At 37.1% G+C, this 13,255-nt stretch overlaps 1 protein-coding gene across 3 annotated transcripts in view; it reads left to right on the plus strand.

The window, feature by feature from the left end:
- Positions 1–13,255, plus strand: part of KLHL2 (kelch like family member 2) — a 60,250-nt gene that overhangs the window by 16,467 nt on the left and 30,528 nt on the right. The window contains exon 2 of one of the 3 annotated variants that reach the window (XM_062613950.1): positions 2,978–3,067. The exons of the other annotated variants lie outside the window; for them this stretch is intronic. The gene's annotated coding sequence lies outside the window, so the exon portion shown is untranslated. The remainder of the gene's footprint in view (positions 1–2,977; positions 3,068–13,255) is intronic. 3 annotated transcript variants of the gene reach the window in all.

Consider the following 13,255-nt stretch of genomic DNA (forward strand, 5'->3'; position numbering starts at 1 on the left):
CAGCCAACACGAAGTCCGAAATCCTGAACAGAATCCTTTTTAATATATATAACTTTTTGTGTTCATTTTCTGAAATTATTCAAGAACAGTGTGTGTGTAGGACAAAGCATATTATAAACACACAAGTGCACAATATGCATCTTTCCTTTGTAACTCATGCTGTTCATGCAGATTGCCATCTGAAGTATAACACACATGCTTCTATTTGCATGGTGTCATGGGGTGACGGCTTAAGAGTTCACAGCACATTCAATTTGGGGTGCTGTCAAAACAAGATCTGAAAAAGCAGCTGATTTCTCTAAGGCATCTGCAAAAAAGAGGATGCTTATGTTGTCCAAACTTTTTACTAAGGCAGTCATTCTACTCTATAGTATTTGGTAACATGGGCTTTGACTATTTGTGGTGTATCTCTCCTGGCTCAAAAACTTTGCATGGTTGTGGAATCCTAAAATGTCCTCTAGCTTGAAAATGAACAGGTATCTCACACCAAACCCCAAAGAAGTCCTAAAGCTTATGGAAACAGATGTGTGCTTTTCAAGTTGGCCAGCTTCTGAATTTTGTTTGTGGCATGACCCACAAACAGTTGGACAGAGAGGACCGAGGGTATGTTAAGAGAGCAAAAAGAAGGAAGAGTGGGAGGTTATAAGGCTACCATAAAAGATAATTGCTATTGAACTCTGTGAAGTGAAAGTGACTGAATGTATCTAGTCTTGGCAGAGCATATTTAATCTAGTGAAAAGCGAAAACTTTGTAACAATCCTCATGTACTTTGTTGCAGTTGCTTTAATAGCTTCCCTAGTTTCCTTGGTCTGTTCTAGACCTTCTGATGTCTTGTAAAGCAATTTGTTGCTACTTTTGCTGTAACAGTCTTAAGTACTGAAAGACATTCATGTAATTTAATTTTTCTCCTTAGACTGCACATCATAGATTTCTCTTTGGAGGTAATGCTTTCTAAATCTTTTACCATTCATCTTGCTCTTCTAGACTCTTTCCATTTCACCTATTGTCTACATGCTTAACATGTAATGACCAAAACTGGACCCAGTAATCCACTGAGGCCTTGTTAATGCAGACTAGAGTGAAATTATTATCCTGTGAATAAATTATAGAGGTTGTTTCTTTATGTCATTGAGTGGGCTCTCTTTTCCAGTAACATGACATTGTTTCTAGCAGTCTCTCTTTATACTGGTAGAGAGAGAAGGAATGAAAATGTGAATATGATCCTCATGCACTGGGAGAAGGAATTTGTGGTACCTCTTATTTTTGGTAAATGCCAATTTGAGTGGTGTTTTAAATACCTATCCTTATTAGCATAATACTTTTAATAAACTAAAATCACAGCCTGCAGAAGTCGTTACCTGGCTTATAGTAGTAGAGTATCTTTTAGTAAGTTTAGAGGGCTAGACTTTGTTTTTAAACCAGGAACTATCTGTTAGGAAAAGGTGCCAATTTGCAAGTCTGTTTCCAGAGTACAGCCACATACTAAAGCTGGTTTCAATAAAAAGTGAAAGAAATTAACTACTTTAATTTTGGAGAAATGTTCAATTACCTTTTAAAACTTGGCAAGAAAAGAAAAGAATGGCCTATGAAAATCCTGTAAACTTACATCTATTTTGGCAGTGGAGGGCAGGGAAGGAGAAGAAAGGTGCGTACAAGTCATTTTAAAAATGCTTGGAGTATCTTTTGAGGATACTATTACACAGAATAGAACGCAGAAGAATTAATAAGCCAGGCTTGTTTCTGTTGTGGAGGACAGAAGAAAACCAAGAAACCACCAAGGAGTAGATATTAGTTCCAGTAAAGTGTAGTAAAAATATGTGCTATCAGTAACATGAAGCCCATGTAAACCTAAGGTCAACGTTTACCATGCCTAATCTTTACTGAGTACACATTTAAAGGCAAAAATAAAATTCTGCACAACATGCGACATTCCTTATTTGTTCCTCTGCTGAACACTGGGATAAACTTGGATCAAAATATTCAGAATAAATTGTTATATTTAGAAGTGGTCTGCTTAAGATGCATCACAAGCAGTTTTATGTGGGTGTGATATGTGAAATGACCGCTATTTAGGTGTCACCAGCTTCGTATGAAACTTGTAATACTAGAATATCAGATTTGGTAACAAAGTTGTGTTGTTATTTTGTTTGTTTATGTCCTGGGTTCAGCTGTAACAGTTGTTTTTCTCCTTAGTAGCTGGTCCAGTGCTGTCTTTTCAACTTTAGTCTGAGAACAGTGGGTTGTTGGTATTTTTCCTTTTCCTCTTTAAACTCATGTCTGTTCCCTTCTTCAGTACCTCTTCTACTAAGTACACCAGTATACAGGAGCTTAATTAAAAAGTGAGTTCAGGATCACAATGGAATTCCCAGTTTAACAACTTACTGTTGCACATCACCAGAATAACAGCAGCTGTTTGTGTGTGCTTTTAGCTTGAAGAAAATGTAAAATGACTGTATAAATCAGTTGGTAAGACTCATCACTTAGTATTTGCTACAGTCTTTGAGCACTTACATGATCAAATGACTATAGCTTAAATTCCAGTAATCTTCAGAGCCATACTGTCTTTGTATCTGAGCTGAGAGTCAAAATTTTGATGCTTTCCAAGCTTTATCCTCAAAAGAAATAGATTGTGTATATGAACTGGTGACTAAACTAAAAGTCTTTATATGAGTTAGCAACAAATACTGTGATGTGCAAAGAGCATAAAGCATGTGTTTTGTTTTTTTTTTTTTTTAAACTAGTTTCATTTTAGATACCTTAGAGTGTTTTTCAAGAGTTTCTAAGCCTACCAATCAATTATTCCTTTGAAAACTAAAGAGCATCTCTTTTTTTTCCCCTTATTGGATGAAAAGATGTCCCTCACCTTTCAAAGGTTATATTCAGTTTTCTTTATGAACACAGGAAATTTTCTGTTTTCAATGGGGTATTTTAAAGGACTTTTCCTTTTTAGAACTGAAGGCTTGACTGTCCTTTACAGATGTATGATTGGACATCGTAAGAGGAGAGAGTTCATTTCAGTACTTGAACAGACGTGCGTTCTGTGTCCTGGAAGTATGCCTGCTGCTGTGTAAGTGGGTGGGAGAGATAAAAGAAATATTTATTCAACTGAACTGAATGTTGTGAAGCTTTCACTAAATCCTATGATAAAGTAGGTCCTGTTTTAAATATAACATTGTGTGTATATTATATACATATACAACTGCTCTGAGACAAAATAATGCTGAAATTGCTTCCATGGGAACTTGGTTGTTCTCCTTAGGAGAGCCTATGAAAGACATGTCTGGAAAAAAAATGCTGCACTTGATTTAGGAACCTAATAAGGGCAGGAAGGGAACAAGTTTGATCTTGATGCATTTACAGATGTACCTCTGTACATGCAGCGGTACAGAGGTACATGTAAAGGACTTTTTGATAACCGGGGAAAATGAAACAGCTTAAGTGAAAGTGTATCTTGAGAAGAGGGAGTGCTGGGAAGGCTGGATCTAGGCAATGACAGCCCTACTGGTCATGATTAATGCCTTGCATATCATTTAGAGACCAACAGATAATTAATAGAAGTACAGTACCTCCCCAGTTGTGCACTCTACTAAAATGTGGGGCTCCTTAAGAAGAGTTTATCCTGAATTAACTGTAGTCACTGACTGTCTTTCAAACAGAGTATTATACATAGACAGTGCAGTTTGGTGATGATAATATAGGTAACGATAGCAATTTTTCTGGGTGGAAGCAGTCACAATCTTCTAGCAGATGCAGGTAACTTAATAAAACTATTACTGCTGTACCGCAGGTTAAATTTGACATCCCTTAAGTTTGCAGGCTTGTGATAAAGACCTTTTATTCATTTGCATTTGTCTTTATTTACTGACCACAATTGCCTGATGACAGCATTTGAAAAACGTTCTTCAGAGAATACTTATGTTTCCACCAGAAGTCTTCACTATATTAGTTACTAATGGAATATAATTTTGAATTCCTAGGTGTCTGTTTTAAGCCAGTGGGGTTTTCCCCCCTCAGTTCTTTGTACATCAGTCATCTTGCCTCTCCATGGTACCTGCATAGCCACTTCCACAATCTTTCCTGCAACACATGGCTGCTTGCATATCTGGGGCTGGAGACAGAGCATTAAGCGATATGAGTACCTTCCAGGCTGGTTTCTTGCTAAACTCTGCATATTCCTAAAGAAGAATGAACAGACAACACCACTCCTAGAGATAATTTCTTGGAGTGAATGAGGTGAATGAGTTTAAGTTCTCTTACTGTCCTTAAGTAAAAAGAGCAATATTACACTGATTTCCCTGTCAGTAGCTGCAGTGTGGTTTTTTTTTTGGTTTGGTTTTTTCTTTTTTTTTTTTTTGGTTTGGTTTTAATTAAAATAGCTCTGACTTTATGCTAAAGTTTATAAATATCATTGATGGCATCTTTAGAGCTGAAATCTGTGAATTTGTATTTCTTGTGACTTAAATTTAACTTGCCAGCAACTCAGCAAAGTATCCTGCTGCAGTTCATAGCTTTTTTAGAGAGATTGTTAGGCCAAATCTTCATTAAAACTGTATAGCTATCTTTCAAGCTGTTCATATTTTTTTTTTTTTTTTTTTTTCCTGAGCTGATACTCACTCTGATGCCCAAATCACCTCCTTTAAGCTTAACATTTTGGACAGATTTGGCTAACAGCAATTGATACAGCTGCTCAAAAATGGATTTTCTTTTCACATAATGTTAAATAACATGAAATGTTGAATTGTCATACTGCATAATTTGTCAGCACTATTGAAAAAAAACCAAAAATGGTCTCTTCGCTGTGTTCTGATGCCTCAAATAGGTACACATGGAGTCTTGCTTTGATGTTTTTACCTGTTAAGACTTAATAATCATCTTGCATGCCACAACAGCTTGTCATACCTGCCCCTGCAGCTAGTACATGTGTTTCAGATTTTTTTTTAGCTGAAGGACCAAGTGTTAAGCCATATACCTGCTCTCTTTTTTTAACTTCTGTAGGTAGGGGATAATTTGTCAAGATATGACTTTTACAAATGAGCTACATTTTTCATCAGGCAAAAGCAGTTATGCAGTGACAGACTAAATTGTCAGCTGCATTAATTTTTAGATGAAATACCAGTTGTCAAAAACCAAGTAATTAACACTGTTGTCTGTAACTCGCTTTAAATATTGGACTAGACATTTAGAATAAGGGTTAAGATTCAGGAACACCAATGAAAAATGCTCTCTCTTAAGTGCATTGAAGCATTTAAAGACTATGTGGTGTGTCCCAGCATGAAGAGCCATGCAGCTTCGCTGGTGATTCTCTTCACTGTGGTTTATGGGTTATGCCCTTGTGAGAATGTTTTATGAAGAGAGACAAGTGTATAAGTAGAGATTTTAAGGACATAGGGTATCTCAACTGATGCTTTAAACTTTCTAATTGATATGATGGTTTCAGTGTCCTTTTAACAAGGCCCTCCCCCCCCCCCCCCCCTTTTAATATATGATGAACCTTAATATATTATTGAACCTTGACGTGACAGGTTACAAGCTTGCTTGTTTCTGAGGGAATTAAAATATTTGTTGCGATCTTCGGTTCCCTTATCTTCCATATCCTACACCAGTGGGTCTTTGTTGGACTCAGCTTGATCTTGGAAACCACTGTGTTTCCACTATCATATTTCACCTTTACCATCGCTTTTTACATGGCCTTCATGGAGACCTAAAACTTCCTATCCATAAACTCATTTTTTTTTCTCTGCTAATAGGTTTTGGGTAACTGCACTAATTCTTGAAACCATTTTTCTTTACAAACTATTTTATGTAATACAGATGTTGAGTGTCAAAAGCTATTGGTGGTCAGTGATCTTATTTCCTTGACACAGATTAAAGCTGTAGGAGGAAATGGAGTTCTTCACTGGATTGTCTTATAGAGGTTTAAAAATAAACAGGCCTTTGGTCTTTCTGCTGAACTCCATCATGGCTGCAGTGGCATAGCTACTAAATTCTGGAACTGTTTGCAAATTCTGAAGTTGTATTAAGAGTCATTCAGATTGAAATGTTTTATAAAACTGGCTCATCCTAATGATTTCATGATTAAAACTGAATTAAAAAATTTGGTTAATCTTGATGTGTATTTAAACCACTTCCTATATGGTAAACCAAACTTTCACTTTTATTCTTCTGTGCCAGCACAGATATAATACTGTTAGGGGCTTGCTGACACTGCAGAGAGGTACCTAAATCCAGGCTCATATCAGTTTTATTATAAACCCTATTCATAGAAACATGTTTAATCTTTACTAGTAAAGAATTTAGTGTTGGACTAAACAGCCTGTTTAGTCCAATTCGTTTGATGTATAGCTAGTATGCTGTTTGATTGTATGCTGAATGAGTACCGGTGAAGTACCACTGTTTAGCTATTGTACGTATTTTATACATTAGGCTCAAGCAACCATCTGGTTACCTCCTTTGACCCATTTTTTTGTATTTGTGACAACAGCTTTGAGGATTTTAATAATGTGAAGGCACAACTAATATGGCTTAGCTGGAGGAGAGACAGTGGCACACTTCTTGAATTATTATGCATTGTAAGACATGTCAGGCAACAGTAAATGCTTTAATTTTTCCAGTGAAATAACCCTACTATGCAATCTTCATTTGCTTATACATGCTTGCCTGTCATGAGAGGGAGTACAGGAGGGAAGGGAATAGAGGAACATGATCTTTCTACAGGTGTATTGTATTACCAATGCAAGATTCATTAATTTGCACTTTAAATGAGTAAGCTTCACATACAAGAGCTGCTGACCAAAATACTAAGCAAAAAACTTTGTGGGGAAACTAATATTTTCCTCTCTGTCAGTTTTTAAATGCAAAAATGGTGGTAGGGCCATCAGAATGAGGAAAAGCACAGATTGCACAGATAAGGCAACTATACCTGAGGTATTCACATTTTTACATTCCTCCCTTTTTTCTTCCTTTTCCTCTTTTCTGAAGATACCTTGCTGCTTTCTCTCCATCTTCCAAGTGATGCTTTATTTGCATTTTGCTGGCATTTTCCAGTCCTCCAGGCAATGAGTCTTGTTATAACATCTTTTTGTTTTTTTCTTTTACTATGGTCTTGCTGAATGGGCGATCCCAGAACTTTGTTCCTAGAGAAAATTGGGTAGGCAGAAGGCTATGAGCCTTGTAAAAATGAAAAGATACCTGAATGGAAATTTGAGCTGTTGTACACTGGCTTCTAGTTGCTAAAGAGAAATAACAGAGAAACAGAACTGAGATTGAGCACAAGAGATAAAGTATGTCTAAAATGTGGATCAAAAGGTATGAGGAGTGAATGAAAATTGTGGTGAGGCTGTAAAAGACTGTCTTGGACTATCAAACACCAGTGTGTGTGGGAGGTAGAGAGTCTTGAATGTCTTCTGGAGGGAGACTGAGGTCTTATGGACTGAATCACAGATTTACCCTATTTCAGAATTTTTGTTCCTTAAGAAGATATTTTGAAGGGGCGTAAAACCCACTCAATTTTGTATATTTAGAAGAGACACTTCTGGGCAAAGGCAGTAAAGAGTCTTGTAGCTTGGCTGTGTCAGCATGGTCTAAGCAAGAGCCAAGGAATGAATCAGAAACTCATGGAGGAGGTGATGGGGTGAGACAGAAGTGAGGTTGAGGCAGGAGTACATTATAGAAGAGATACTGATCTGTAATCCTGCACTTCAGAAGCATGTGATTCTGATTGCTGTGGGAGGTGAATGGGAAGTCACTGAAGGATTTAAACAGGCATGTTTAATTTAAATGATAAAAAGAATAAAACACTTTCACTCAGCACTGCAGCTCTAAATATAACAGCTGTTCATTTCCTGCATATTGTTTCTTTAATGAGTGATTTAGGAGAGCGTGTAGGCTGCCAAAGTCATGCATGAGCAAGGTGCCAAAAAATAAGTAAGGTAGAAAGTCCCAGTTATGCCGATGGACATATGTAAGAAGATGCAAAGTGCATCTTCTTACAGATCAAAGATGAGGCACTGAAGTAAATGAATATGAATAATTCATCACTAGGGAAATAGGATTTTATAGACATATATATAAAAATAATTCTTTCATACCTATGGACAAGAAACTTAAAGTGAGGTGGCTGAGTCTATGAAAAAACTGTTAAATTCTCTATGTGGCTATTCCCAGCAGTTTCGAATCATATTTTAGTAAATCAGTACAATGTTATTTGGTGATCCTGAGCATCAGAGATATTATAAAGGATTTTTTCTGTTGTTAGTGTCAGGTAACATAAGGGAAGCTCAAACTTTCCATATGTTTTAGAATTCTATTTGAGTTGTGCATAGCTCCTAAAAACCTCCTGTAATTCTTTGAGTGGTCCAGAAATAACCGTATCAAAGGCTTTTGAAAGTCAAGTTAGTTATAGTCCCTCCTATATTGTCACATGATGAGCAATAAATAGATCAAAAATCCCTAGGGAGCACAGGAACAAATAGGAATAAATAGTTGGCTTTCACTGTATCTGAATGGTTGTAATCTGTCACAAGCTTCCAAAGAACAGATTTTCTTTAGTTTTGAAAAGTAGGTAGCAAGAGATGTAGGTGATAAACTGATTTAGGGACTTTTTTCAGTACCAGATAAAAATAGAAAATCTTACTGCTTTCTAGCTAAGCTAGATGTCGGGCTAGCAGACCAAATTTAATGTTGGAATGTGTAAAGCAATGCATGAAAAGAAAAATCTGAATTACTCCTACGTATTGCTATGTTTTACATTAACAGCTTTTCCCAGAATAGAATAACATACTGTAGTCACCTTAGGAAAACTTCTGCTCATTGTGAAATAGATGTTTTAAAAAGGAGTGTGAAAAAAGGCACAGCAGCATCTGTATGTCATTGTAGAAATCTGTGTTCTCACCTGTAACACTCTGCTGGATGATCTAAAATATGACGTGAATAGCACACTTTGGGGAAAGGCTTAAAGCTGTTAAAGGCATGGAAAAGCTATCATTTAAGAGAGGGAGAAGATTAAGGCCTTTTTTGGCTTGACTCTGAGATGACTAAACAAGGAGTCTATTTTTCTTCCAAAATTCATTTGTTTCAGAGACTCTGCATACCCTTTTATGGATAAAAGAGTTATGTACTTATGCCTAAAGATAGTAAGTTTTTCTTTAAGATACCTAGAGAGGATTGCACAAAGCCATACCTGTACATATGTATTATTGTTATTACACTTAGAGTGTATGCCTAATGAATAAAGTATGTTGCTGCAAAATGCATGAGAGGAGCTGTATAGGATGCAGAAGGTGAGCAGTGTGCTTTTTCCAGCTGTGCTGGTTAATTTGGAAATGACTATGTGAGAACCCTAGGTTACTATTAGATAGACTGTCTTTCAAAACAGGTGTTTTCACCCTGTAAGGTTTACCTCCCTAATTAGGTGAGATCATATGAGGTCTAGGTCTGGGTTGGGTTCATCTGTTCTGCTTTCCTCCATCCTAGGTTTCCTCTTCCCCTTTTCTTTCGAAAGGGGGAAAGACAGAGGAAGACACAGTGCTGATAGAAGCATAGCCATGCTGTGAAGCTTTATTTCAGTGAATACTAGGTTTGACCACATACTGGGAAAGGGAGGATGATGTAACAGATTCTGTCTCGAGCCGGACGCCAAACTTGCTTCCAGCATGGCTGAGAGCATGGAGGGGATCCCTATCTGGTTACAGCAGAGCTAAACAAAAACAGTTCTAGGGGCAAAAGTTTTGCAATTTCTTCCTTTTTATCTTCTACCCTTCTACTTCCAAAAGAAGCCTGCATCCATGACCTACCAACCAGAACTGTAGCCTCCACCACCATGTTTTACTGCTCCCTTTCAAACCTGGAAGACCAGGCTCTTGTCCTGTTGCAGCCCTTACATTTATTTACCTCCAAAGCACTGGACACTGCCGATTTTTCTCAAGTGAAGTTTGGTTTTAACATGCAAAAAAAAAAAACTGTGAAGTTCTACGCTAGCCTGGAAAATATTTTTAACCCTTTGTTTTATGGGCCACCTGGGATTGGGACTCCATTATGAGAGGTATTACAGCAACATGCTATAAGGATGATGTGGTCCAAAAGAGCTTACAGTCTTGAATAGACTATTTGAAAGAAAAAAAGGGAAACTGAGATATGATGACCAACAGGTGAGTCACAAGTAATCAGGACCGAGATCACAAGTTTTCTGATTCTAAAACCTGATGCCTTCATCTTGCCTTGCAAGGATGTGGTTGCCCTTTACTAGACATTAATGAATAAGAACTTTTGTATGTAAACTGCCTTCCTAGACTGAGCAGCTTGTGCAACTTTTCTGAGTCTGTGATCTTTAAAATCATCATGCTGCTAGGCTGTGTTAGAGACTCTACTCTGTCAAGTCAGATGAAAGCAGCTCCTTTTGTCTCAGCTATGACCTTTACCATAGTCATCCATGTATCTATGTGTATGACTAAAAGGCTACCTGTAGCAAAACCTGAAAGACAGCCCTTTGCCAACTTAAAGTGCAGAGGTCATTTGCTCAAATAAAAGTGTGTGTGCCTGCCTACCTCCCTGTAAAATTCAAGGCGCTTATTACACGTAAATTAAGCCACTTAAAGAAGAGACTCTCTGACGTCTCTTACTTGCAACTAGGTTCAGCAATATGTTGCCACATTAGATGAAACTGAATAAAGGCTTTCTTGAAGATGTTTGTGTTTTCTGGATACTGGTCATGCTTTAAATCATGAAACATAGGTATTAAACCTCCATCTGAAAGAAAAAATAATCAAATGGGAGCCTAGAGATGTATTTGTGTTGGGAATTCTGTTCCTATATACCCAAATTTTATAAGCACAGTATCTAGATTAAAGTGATTATGAAATCTGTCACTAAGCCTAATGCCCCCTTTTCCCTCCCCCTCCTTTTTTTTTTTCTTGAGGAGGAGGTATTCCTCTGACATTTCTAGGAGAATATAATTATGGTCTGCTCTAGGAAACTGAGTAAGTAAAAGATTACAGAATCATTAGGGTTGAAAGGGACTTCTAGAGACCATCTAGTCCAACCTCCCCTGCCAAGGCAGGGCCACCTAGAGGAGGTTACATGGGAATGTGTCCAGGCAGGTTTTGAACGTCTCCAAAGACATTATCTCAGTAAAATATAAAAACATAACTGTAACACTAAACGCCTGGAGTAATTGAATGTCTGAGTTTACTGAAGGGCCATTTATTGCACATTAGATGGTAATCTTGACAAAATTTTTGTACTGAAGGTAAGCACACAAAGTATTTCTATTTCATGCTTTTTCTATTGCACTTAGTTCTCAGGTTTGTATTACTATAAAACTCAGTAGTATGGATGCAGAGAATGGGATAACAGAGAAAACAGGTTCATAATCTACTATCCCAGTTATGCCACTATTTCCAGCACAGGATTTAAGGCTTTGCAAATGGTGTTTCAATCCTTCTCTTTAAGATTGCCAGAAAACATGCAGTTATACTATGAGAAAAATACTTGTTTGTTACAAAGCAGTCAGTTTGTAATATAGAAAAAAAACCCAGAAAACAATTTCTTCCTCAATGCCCTTCCCCTCAATCCCCCCAAAGTTGTATTTTATACTTTAGGAAACGCAGAACATGAACATTTTTATCCTTTGTCAGTCTTTTAGTTTTAGGGACTATTTTTAAAATATTTCTATCACAGTCATCTTTGGTGTAACCAACGTGTATCTGTCAGTGAGGTTTGAGACTGAGGGTGGTCTTGGTACTGAAGGTGTGAGATGTTATAGGTAGATCTTATAGCCGAAGTACATTAGCTAAAAGTATCAGCTGATGCAGCGATTCTTTGTGTGGGTCAGCCTTTACAGAAAGATTGAAGACCATATAGAGTTATGTTATCCTGCCTACTTAGTGTTTCCAGCTTCTTTTAATCCTTCTGCAGAGGAGCTTTGTGGGTTAATTTGACTGGCTAGCACTTCAGCTCCCGTAGTTAAAGACTAAATTGTCCAGTTTCTCAGTGACAGACTATCACCAGCAATTGGCTTTGTTCAAACTAGTTAGTCTTGTTTAAATTATTCCAGCCCTAAGAAAATATAAGGTATTTTTATGCAGCTGTGTTATCTTTTAAGCCCTGAATTACAGTATGATGAAGGATTTTGAGCTTTTATTTTAGGTGATTTACTGAGCATGTACTTAAATTCAGTGATCAAACTTCATATCAAAACCTCTGTTTCTAACAAAGCAAACTGTCTGCCATTCTTTCACTGAAAAAAAAATCCAAAATTTTGAAGAAAATTATTTTAGGTTCAAGAGTGTTCCACTCCAAATGAGACAATGTTTCATTTCTATTTTCAGTATCTTTTAACAGCAGCAGAGGATATGAAAGGCTCATGACTTAAAAAAAATAACCATCAGAATAGAAAATCAACCTGTCTCTTTTGTGTGGAGGCTTAAGCCAAAATGCACTGTTACGTGGTGGTTAAGACACTGTTCTGATAGAGAAGAGTAGGAGAATCTTCAAGCCAATGAGGGTGGTTCAAGCATGGTTCTCCCTTTTAGAACAGATGGATACCATTAAGTGTAGTGTATTATGTGATTAAAGTGATCCTTCTGTTACTTTGTTTGCTTCATTAATCTTATTTCTGCAGTTCAGGAACCCCTAACTGCATCCCGAAACCTCCCAAAACTTCCACACCTAGCCCCTTCAGAAAAACCCAAGAAAATAACAAAAACCCATCTGCACCCCAAACGTTTTAATTAAAATTAGTAGTTCATTCAGAATAATCTTTTATAGTGGTGTCTCTTCTAAAGCCAGTTTTTGAGCAAATCAGTTACTTCCCAGAAATTGCATCTCACTAACTGAAATAGACGCTTAAGTACAGATTATGAGCTGGTTAAAAAGCAGGTATGTAACCCAGTTGCTTCTTCCTTACAGTCCATTTTAATGTCACACTTCTTTCCAAGTTGGGAGCTACTTAGTTTTTTGCAGAATGTGTCAGTCATTCAAAATATTACATTTTCACAAGTATTTCATTCTTGCCAGCTGAAACGGTTCTCTACCAATTTTTGTCTAGTACTAAGGGGATGTGAAGGAATAGGACTGTATCTTGTTCAGCAGTCTGATTCTTTCCTCTTGATTATAAAACTGCCACCTGCAGCTGATTTTTAATTGGATGGGGCTCATTAAGCTAAAGGACAAATTTATATATTCACATCTTCACTGTGCTATAGCATATAAAGTTAAGGATGTTAAGATACCCAGAAGGTATGTTTTATGAGATACATGG

The sequence above is a fragment of the Pezoporus occidentalis genome, unplaced genomic scaffold, assembly GCF_034315485.1.
Source record: "Pezoporus occidentalis ecotype Australia unplaced genomic scaffold, CSIRO_AGI_Poc_V1 ctg1, whole genome shotgun sequence".
NCBI lineage: Eukaryota > Metazoa > Chordata > Aves > Psittaciformes > Psittacidae > Pezoporus > Pezoporus occidentalis.